Source organism: Chrysochloris asiatica, unplaced genomic scaffold (assembly GCF_000296735.1).
Source record: "Chrysochloris asiatica unplaced genomic scaffold, ChrAsi1.0 scaffold00048, whole genome shotgun sequence".
In the NCBI taxonomy this organism is placed as follows: Eukaryota; Metazoa; Chordata; class Mammalia; order Afrosoricida; family Chrysochloridae; genus Chrysochloris; species Chrysochloris asiatica.
This window is the reverse complement of record NW_006408566.1, coordinates 5,547,712-5,557,071: the sequence shown is the minus strand read 5'-3', so window position 1 is coordinate 5,557,071 and position 9,360 is coordinate 5,547,712. Positions and strand designations below refer to the sequence as shown.

Here is a 9,360-nt window from a genome sequence, read left to right as displayed (position 1 = left end):
AGGATATCATGTTTGGTAAGATGGAGGGTCAGAGAAAAAGAGGAAGACCCCCAATGAGATGGATTGGCCAGGTGGCAGCATCGATGGACTCAAATGTGGCAACAGTAGTGAGGTTGGCCCAGGATCAGACATTCTTTAGTTTTTCTGTGCATAAGGTCACTATGAGTTGGTGCCGACTCGATGGCACCTAACAACAACAGGCTTTACATTTTGGCCTTTACTCCATGTTGAGTTTGTTTTTGTATACGATGTGAGAAATGGGTCTCATTTCATTTTTCTACAAATGGATGTCCAGTTTTGCCAGCACCATTCGTTGAAGAGACTATCTCTTCCCCATATAATGTGTTTTGGCCCTTTGTCAAAGATCAACTGATTATATGTGGATGGACTTACTTCTGGGTTCTCAATTCTGTTCCATTGATTAAATCTATCTTTCATTGTATCATACCAGGATGTTTTAACTGCTGTGGCTATTGTTTTGAGATCAGGAAATGATAGGCCTCCAACTTTGTTCTTCTTTATTAATATTTGGCTTATCTAGGGTATATTTCCTTTCCATATAAAGTTAGTGACCAGTATTTCCATCTCTTTAAAGAATGATGCTGGAATCTAGACTGGGATTACATTTATCTATGTATTTTTGGGCTTTTTAAGCCTCAGCTCCCTCATAAAAATGTGTATATCAAGAATGTCTACCCATAGGATATTGTTGTTGTTGTTAGGTGTTGTTGAGTCAGTTATGATTCATAGTGACCCTCTATCTGCACAACAGAATGAAACACTGTCCCGTCTTGTGCTATCCTCACAAATATTGTTGTTTGAGCTCATTGTTGCTGTCACTATGTCAGTACATCTTGTTGGGGGACCGTCCACTTTTTTCTCACTCTTTTACCAAGCATGTTGTTCTCCAGGAACTGATCCTCCTGACAACATATCCAACGTATGAGAGAACAGATCTTCTAAGGAGCATTCTGGTTGTACTTCTTCTAACTTAGAGTGGTTTGTTCTTCTGGCAGTCCATGGTACTTTCAATATTCTTCTTCAACACCATAATTCAAACTCATCGATTCTTCTATGGTCTTCAGTATTCACTGTCCAACTTTCACATACATATGATGTGTTTGAAAAGAATATGACTTGGGTGAGGCACACCTTAGTTCTCAAAGTGACATCTTTGCCTTAAAATACATTTAAGAGATCTTTTGTGGCAGATTTGCCTAAATGCAGCAAGCTATTTGATTTCTTAACTGCTGCTTTCATGAATGCCGATTGTGGACCCAAGCAAAATGAAGCCTTTGACAATTTCAATCTTCTCTCCATTTGTCATGGTGTGATTTATTGGTCCAATGGTGAGGATTTTTGTCCTCTTTACATTGATGTGCAACACTGTAGTCTTTGATCTTCATCAGTATTTCAAGTACTCTTTAATTTCAGCAAGCAAAATTATGTCATTTGCATATTATAGGTTGTTACTGAATCTTCATTCAATCCTGATGCTAAATTCTTCTTCATATAATGCAGCTTCTCAGATTATTTGCTCAGTTTGTGGCTTTGTGGGATAAGCACTGAACTGCTAACCAAAACGTTACCAGTCACTCCTCAGAAATCCTTTATAGGGTCACTATGAGTTTGAACTGACTCTATAGCACTTCATAACAACAACAACAGCACACATTGAATTAGTATGGTGAAAGGACACAACCCTGGTGCACACCTTTCTTGATTTACTGAACTATTTAGTATCACCATGTTCTGTCCAAACAACTGCCTATTGGTGTATGTACAGGTTTCTCATGAGGACAATTAACTGTTCTGGAATACCTATTCTTCATCGTATTATCCATAGTTTGTTATGATCCACACAGTTGAATGCCTTTGCATAATTAATAAAACACAAATAAATATCTTTCTGGTATTCTCTACTTTTAACCAAGATCCATCTGACATCAACAATGATATCCCTAGTTCTACATTCTCTTCTGAATCTGGCTTGAATTTTTGGCAGTTCGCTGTCAATGTATTATTGCAACCATTTTTAAATTATCTTCACCATAATTTTAGTTGTATGTGATACTAATGTTATAGCTAGATGACTTTGCATTTCATTGGGCCACTTTTCTTTGTGCAAGTATAGATCTTTTCCAATTGATTGGCTAGATAGCTGTCTTCTGAATTTCTTAGCATAAACCAGTAAGCACCTTCAGTGCTGCAACAGTTTGTTGAAACATTTCTGTTTGTATTCCATCAATTCCTGGAGCCTTGTTTTTCCCCAATGCCTCCAGTCAACTTGGATTGCTTCCTTCAGACCACTGGTTTTTTGATCCTGGGTTACATCTTGAAATGGTTGGGCACCTACAAATTATTTTTAGTAAGGCGACATATGTATTCTTTCCATCTTATTTTGATGATTTCGACTGTATTCAATGTTCTGCCCATAGAATCCTTCAATATTGCAACCCAAGGTCTGGATTTTTCCTTTTGTTCTTTCAACTTGAGAAATGTGTTCTTTTCTTTGGGTTTTCTAACTCCAGGTCTTTGCACATTTCATTATAATACCTGACCTTGTCTTCTTCAGCTGCCTTTTGAACATTTCCACTCAGCTCTTTTACATCATCATGTCTTCCCGTCGATTATTCTTCTCAACACTCAAGAAGCAGTCTCAGTTTCTTCTTTGTTTTCCTCTGCCTTTTTAAATGATCTTTTGCTTTCTTCCTACATGATGTTATTCTTTTTTTTTCTTTTTCCAGTGTGTATTAAGTCATTTGTTTATTTCTCAAGATGTGCACACTCAAGTATTCAGCTGCCAAGACAGCTCATGGCTCCTAGGCATGTGCAGGTCCTTTGATGGCTTGGGTTACAGACAACCTCATACATAGATAGCACACCACACACACAAGATAAAACAGGAAGCCTTAAAAAAAAAAAACCCAAGAAAAAATGGGGGAGGGGGTCGAGATGCAACATCCCTCTGGAGGAAAATCAATGCACAAGAAGGGAAGAACACAGAGGGGTGGAAGGCAGCATGCCTCAAACTTAATCAACTGCGGTTTCCATGTGGAGGTCAGGGGATTGAGTTCAATAGATCCTTCAGGAAGCTCTCTAGATTGCTGATTTCAGATAAAAGTCCAGCCTTTCTGAGGGACTCTGAGAAGGTCTCCACCGGCATGAACTCCTCCTGGAAGATTTTCAGAACTCTGTAGAAAGCTTCTGAAATGGGCATGTCATTGTGGCGGATGTATTCAGCTAGAGAGCAGGACCACTTTCCCTTTGTGTTACTGGTAGGCACCTTCTTAAACATGTTGTAAGTGAGATCAACTAGTGCCCAGAACAAAAGAGAACGAGAAGCAGAGTAGTCCTTCACTGCCTTATCTGTCAACCTGGTGGCTCCCCCTGGAGCCACTGCCCAGGCCTAAGAGGTTAGCAGCAGCCTCCGCAGGATTTCCACACATGTGGCTCTCCACTTCTCAGGAGGCAGGATGTGGAGGGCCAAGACTGAGAAATAGTGGGACCCATCCACTTCAAAGGCACTCTCCACACCCTTGGCTGCTCCAGAAAGCCTTGGAGGTTCTTCTCTTCTTGGGAAGTTGTTCAGGTTGTGTTCAGGCCATAAAGCACAATGTGAATGATGTACGGGATCAGGTGGATATTGCTCTCCCGGCTATCCCTGCCAGTGTCCGCGCTGAAGGACTGCTCCATGGCGAAGGGCAAGAAGAGCAATTTGATGTCATGGATGTTGAGCTGGTACGTGGGTTCTCATTGGCCCTTACATTCCTGGAGGTAAGTGTTGTGTCTTGCCAAACAAGTGGCGAAAGCTGATTCAGGGACATGGGCCCCCAGGCTGGAAGGAGCTCATTGCACTTTAGTGTTGGCATTCTGGAGCGTGGCACTTTCCCACTTTTCCCACCTGCGTGCCAACCTAACTGCAGCCAGGTGACAATCATAGTGCACAATGGTGAAGTGGGAAATGGTGCAGTAGCCCAGCTGCTTCCATGTTTTATTATCAAGCGCCTCCAAGGCGACCTGCTTAGTGAAGGTATACATGTCCAGGACCTTGCTGGACTGGAACTTGTAGCCCTCCCTGCAGATGCAGCACGTGAGGACTGGCTCCTCGATCAGCTCTTCGATCTGCTTCAACAGGGCCGTCTTGGTCATCACCTGGCCCTTCTCGTTTGTCTCCTCAATAATGTGGACAAGAACGCAGGGACGAGGATGGAGGGAGTTGCTTCATGGTCATGCCAAGGGCGCCCAGAGCCTTCTGCCTCATTGTCATGGCCATGCGTTTCTTCTCCGGCCGGCTATCCCTGCTCACATTGGGGTGTTACCGTAGTGCCTCGAGCAGGTTCTATGCCAGGGTCCTGATGCCCTCATCGCTGGACACCTGCTCCAGTTTGTGCAGGTTTGTGATAGAGCCCGTTCCAATCAGAACCTGGGTGGCAGGGTGCTGGATGACCAAGCCCCCGAAGAATCCGAAAAATAGATGGCAGGGCTGGGCCAGGCAAAAACTTTTTCCAGATGTTAGCATCCAAGATTTTGGCACTGGAGATGTGCTTTTTCATATAGTCGAGTGCGTTCTGGGTGATTCCCTTCTGGAGAATCAGGTCCTTCAGCTGATGCCCATTGCTCCCTACATGATGTTCTTGATGTTACTCCACAATTTGTCTAATCTTCTTTCACTGGTATCTAATGTATCAAATCTATTCTTGAGATTGTCTTTCAATTCAAGTGGGATGTATTCTAGGCTATATTTTGGCTCCTGTGGACTTGTTTTAGTTTTCTTCAGCTTCAGTGTGAACTTGCATATGTGTTGGTGGTCTGTTATGCAGTTGGCTCTGGCCCCATTTTGGCTAGTGATATTGAGATTCTCCATCGTTTTTTTCACACAAATGTAGTCAGTTTGATTTTTGTGTATTACATTTGGTGAGGTCCACATGTATAGCTGCCATTTGTATTGTTGAAAAAAGGTATTTGCAATGAGTAAGTTGTTAGTCTTGCAAAATTTTGTCATGCAATCTTAAGCATTGTTTTTTGTTTTGTTTCGTTTTACCATATTGCCCAACTACTAATACTTCCATTTTGTTTTCAGCTTTTGCATTCCAATGATCAATAACTATCAATATATCTTGATTGCATATTTGGTCACTTTCAGATTGATGAAGCTCCTTGTTGTTGTGTGCTGTCGAGTCAGTTCTGACTTTTGGCCACCCTGTATAGGGTTTCCCAGGAGCACCTTGTGCTTTTGAACCACTGACTTTGTGGTTAGCAGTCCAGTGTTTATCCTACAGTTCCATACCAGAAGCTGGTAGAATTCTTAAGTTTCATCATTACTGGCTTTAGTTGTTTTTAAATTTGAATAGTAGTAGTAACTGGTCTTCCGTGGTAGGTGTATGGATATTATCCTATCATGGACAGCATTGTACCTCAAGACAAATATTGAAATCCTTTTTTAAAGATGAATGTGATGCCATTCCTCTTCAATTTGCCATTCTCAGCATAGTAAACCACATGAAAATCTGATTAAAAATGACCAATATCAGTCCATTTCAGCTCACTAATACCTAAGATATTGATCTTTTCCATTTCATTTTTGATGACTTCCTATTTTCCTAGGTTAATACTTTGTACACTTCACATTCTGATCATTAATGGGTATTGCAGCTGTTTCTTCTCATTTTGAGTTGTGTCCCATCAGCAAATGAAGATTCCAAAAGTTTTGCTCTACACGCAATGATGTCAACTCCTGGTGTGGCACTGTTGGATAAGCATTGAAGTGCTAAACACAAAGTCACCAGTTCAAACTCACCAGTCCCTCCTCAGAAACCTTATACAGGGGTCACTGTGAGTCAGAACCAACTCAATGCAATTTAACAACAACTACTTTGAGGAGGCAGCTTTTCTATGGTCCTATTTTGAGTCCCTTCCAATCTGATGGGCTCATCGTCTGGCACTAGATCTGATAACATTCTGCTGCTATTCATACAGTTTTCAATGGCTAATCACTCAGTAGTAGTCCGCCTCTCCTTCTTCCTCGTCTGTCTTAATCTGGAAGTTCCAATGAAACCTGTCCACCATGAGTGAACCTGCCAGTATTTAAAAATACTAGTGGCATAGCATCATAGCAACACACAAACCATCACAGTACAACAAACTGGCAGACAAGTGGGGGGGTGGTTAAGTTGAATTGAAGTTAATGCTGTGGAGGGACATGCTTGCCAGCAGGCAGCAAAAACTAAACAGGGGTCAGCTGGCTCTTACCCATGATTGTTGTTAGCAGCTGTGAAGCCAGCCCCTGACTCATGGTGACTCCATGCACCAATGCTGCCTGGTCCTGAGCCATCCCTATGAGCTATTGGTATTGTGATTCCTCAGGGTTTGGGCTGGTTGATTTTCGGAAGTAGAAAATAGCCAGAAAAGAGAAAAGTACCCAGATCTTTTTTCCTAGTCCATCTTAGTCTGAAAGCTCCGCTGAAACCTATTCAGCTTCCTGGCAACATATAAACCTCCACTGAAAACTGTGTGGTGGTTATGCATGAGATGCATTAGTTAGGAAGTAAGCATGCATTTCCAGCATGTGTTATTGCTGTGGAATCAACTCCCCATCATACTGAACTTTTGCATAACAGAATGAAGCACTGCCCAGTTCTGTGCCATCCTCACAATTGTTGTTTTAGTCAAATGTTGCAGTCATTGTGCAATCTTCTTTTTTGCTGACCCCTCTACTTTACCAAGCATGATGTCACTCTCATGATGTCACCAGTTATTAGGAAGATAACATGTCCAAAGTATGTGAGATAAAGTCACGCCATCCTACCATGTAAGGTGAGAATTCTACCAGTGAACCAACCATGTGGGTATAAGTCCTCTTTAGATGGTGTCACTCTACTGATCTTGAATTCATCAGTTCTTGGCAATATGACTGGAGACGCTGCAAAATGCTGATTTGCTGTATACTCTGAGTCAGAAAAGGAGCCCAGATGGCACAATTGTTAAGTGCTCAGCTGCTAACAGAAAGGTAATCTGTTTGAAGCCACCAGCGACTTCATGAGAGACAGATATGGCAGTCTACTTCCATAAAGATAACAGCCTAAGAAATCCTATGGGTCAGTTCTATCCTGTCTTATAGTATCTCTTTGAGTTGGGAATGACTTGACAACAATGAGTTTGTTTTTTAATGAGTCAGAATTGACTTGATGGTAACTACCAAAAACAACAAAGTTGCCAATTGATTTGTGAAGAAGTCCGTTAAGAAATGTTCACTTTTGAGTAGACAGCAGGCTTGTCTCAGCATTGCAGAAGGCACTGCCCTCTGTTTCTCTTTCCAACAGGCATCAGCTGGGTTCTGTTCTACTCCAGGGGAATGTCCTATTGCAAAAGATCCTTTTTGGACTGTCAGAGGCATGCATGTTATGTATTATTATCATTATACCCATTCTAGAGTAAATCAGGAGTCCTGGAGTGGTGCTGTGGGTTAATGTGCCAGACTGCAAAGCCATTTGAACTGCAAGGTTGGTGGTTCAAGCTCACCAGCTGCTCCTCAGAACTCCTATACAGGGTCACTATGGGTCGGAACCACTCGAAGGCACTTAACAACAACAATAGTAAATCAAGAGCCCTGGGTGATGCTGCAGGTTAATGCGCTGGACTGCAAGGTTGGTTTGAGCTGCAAGGTCAGTAGTCTAAGTTCACCAGCGGCTCCTCAGAAACCCTATACAGTGTCACTATGAGTTGGAACCAATTCAACGGCACTTAACAACAACCATATAGTAAATGAGTTTGATATAGCAAACTCAAAAGTGTATAGGATCCAAACATGTTTTGGGCAAATTCCCACAGAGGCCCAAAAGGATCATTGGATTCCTATCACTGGCAGAGTGGATAAGGGAACAGTGGTGGATTCACACAATGGAACACTATGTAGCAATAAGCACCAACAGATTCGTAACATATATGGTGCTAATGTACAATTGTCTCCTGGAGGTGTTTCTCAGCTCCAGCAGATAGCTGTCTTGCAGAACATGGCAGATACAATAGAATGACTCACTCAGCATCTGTTGTGCCTTCCTGAACTGCACTGGCTGGAAAGGTGAAATCTACCTTTCTCAGCCTCCTTTACACCAAGGGTTCTGGATATGATTAACCGGTTGAGTAGATTCTGACTCATGAGAATCTCTAATGTGTCAGAGTATAACTGCTCCATAGTGTTTCATTAGCTGGTTTTCAGTAGCTCACTAGTCATGGGTGGACTCAAAACTCCAACATTTTATTGGCAACAACTCCCTGAGTATGTGCCACAAACTCCCGGGGTATGATTGTTCTTGTTGTTATTAAGTGCCATTGAGTCAGTTCCGACCCATACAGACCCTGTATTGGGTTTGTGGGGAGCGACTGGTAAGCTTGAAATGGCAGCTAGAGTCTCCCAATCAGATGAACTCATAGGAGCTCAAAATCAGAACCAAGTTAAGTTAATGAGGATGAAGGTGCATTTGGTCAGGTCACTGCTTGCCTGTGTAGTTCTAGCACATGCAGAAGCAACACAGATGATGGCAGCTCTCTGATTCTCAATTGTGGCAAATTCAGCAGGTGCTTGCAAACAAGAGCTGAGATATCAGTTTGGTCAGCTGGTGTGAGCGTTGTTCTAGGTACTATTTCTAAAGGCGCACTTAGAAACTGCTTCTCCAGCTCTTCCATCAATTTTGTAAGCATCTAATCTTCTGTATACCACCACTCATCTGTCAGTTTGTTGTACTCTGGTGGCTTGTGAGTTGCTGTGATTCTGAAGGTTATGCCACCGGTATTTTAAATACCAGCAGGGTCACCCATGGTGGACAGGTTTCAGATGACCTTCCAGACAAAGACAGACTAGGAAGAAGGAGTGATGAACTGCTTCCGAATATTTAGTCACTGAAAACCTTATGAGCAGCAGAAAAACACTGTCAGATATAGTGCCAGAAAATGAGCCCCTCAGGTTGGAAGGCACTCAAAATGTGACTGAGGAAGAGCTGCCTCCTCAAAGTAGAGTTGACCATGATGACGCGAATGGAGTAAAGCCCGTGAGAGAAAGGCCCATGGAACCTTCATTTGCTGATGGGGCATAACTCAAAATGAAGAGAAACAGTTGTAAACATCCATTAAAAATTGGGACACGGAATGTATGAATATAAATCTGGGAAAATTTGGAAGTTGTCAAAAATGAAATGGAATGCATAAACATCAATATCTTAGGCATTAGTGAGCTGAAATGGACTGGTATTGGCCATTTTGAATCTGATGACCACATGGTTTACTATGACGGGAATGACAAATTGAAGAGGAATGGTGTTGCATTCATTGTCAAAAAGAACATATCCAGATCAGTCATGAGGT

General features: G+C 42.2%; 1 pseudogene; it reads right to left on the bottom strand.

Annotated features, from left to right (window-relative positions):
• Nucleotides 1-3,061: 3,061 nt before the first annotated feature.
• Nucleotides 3,062-8,194, bottom strand: LOC102831473 (annotated as a pseudogene).
• Between the last annotated feature and the right edge of the window lie 1,166 nt (nt 8,195-9,360).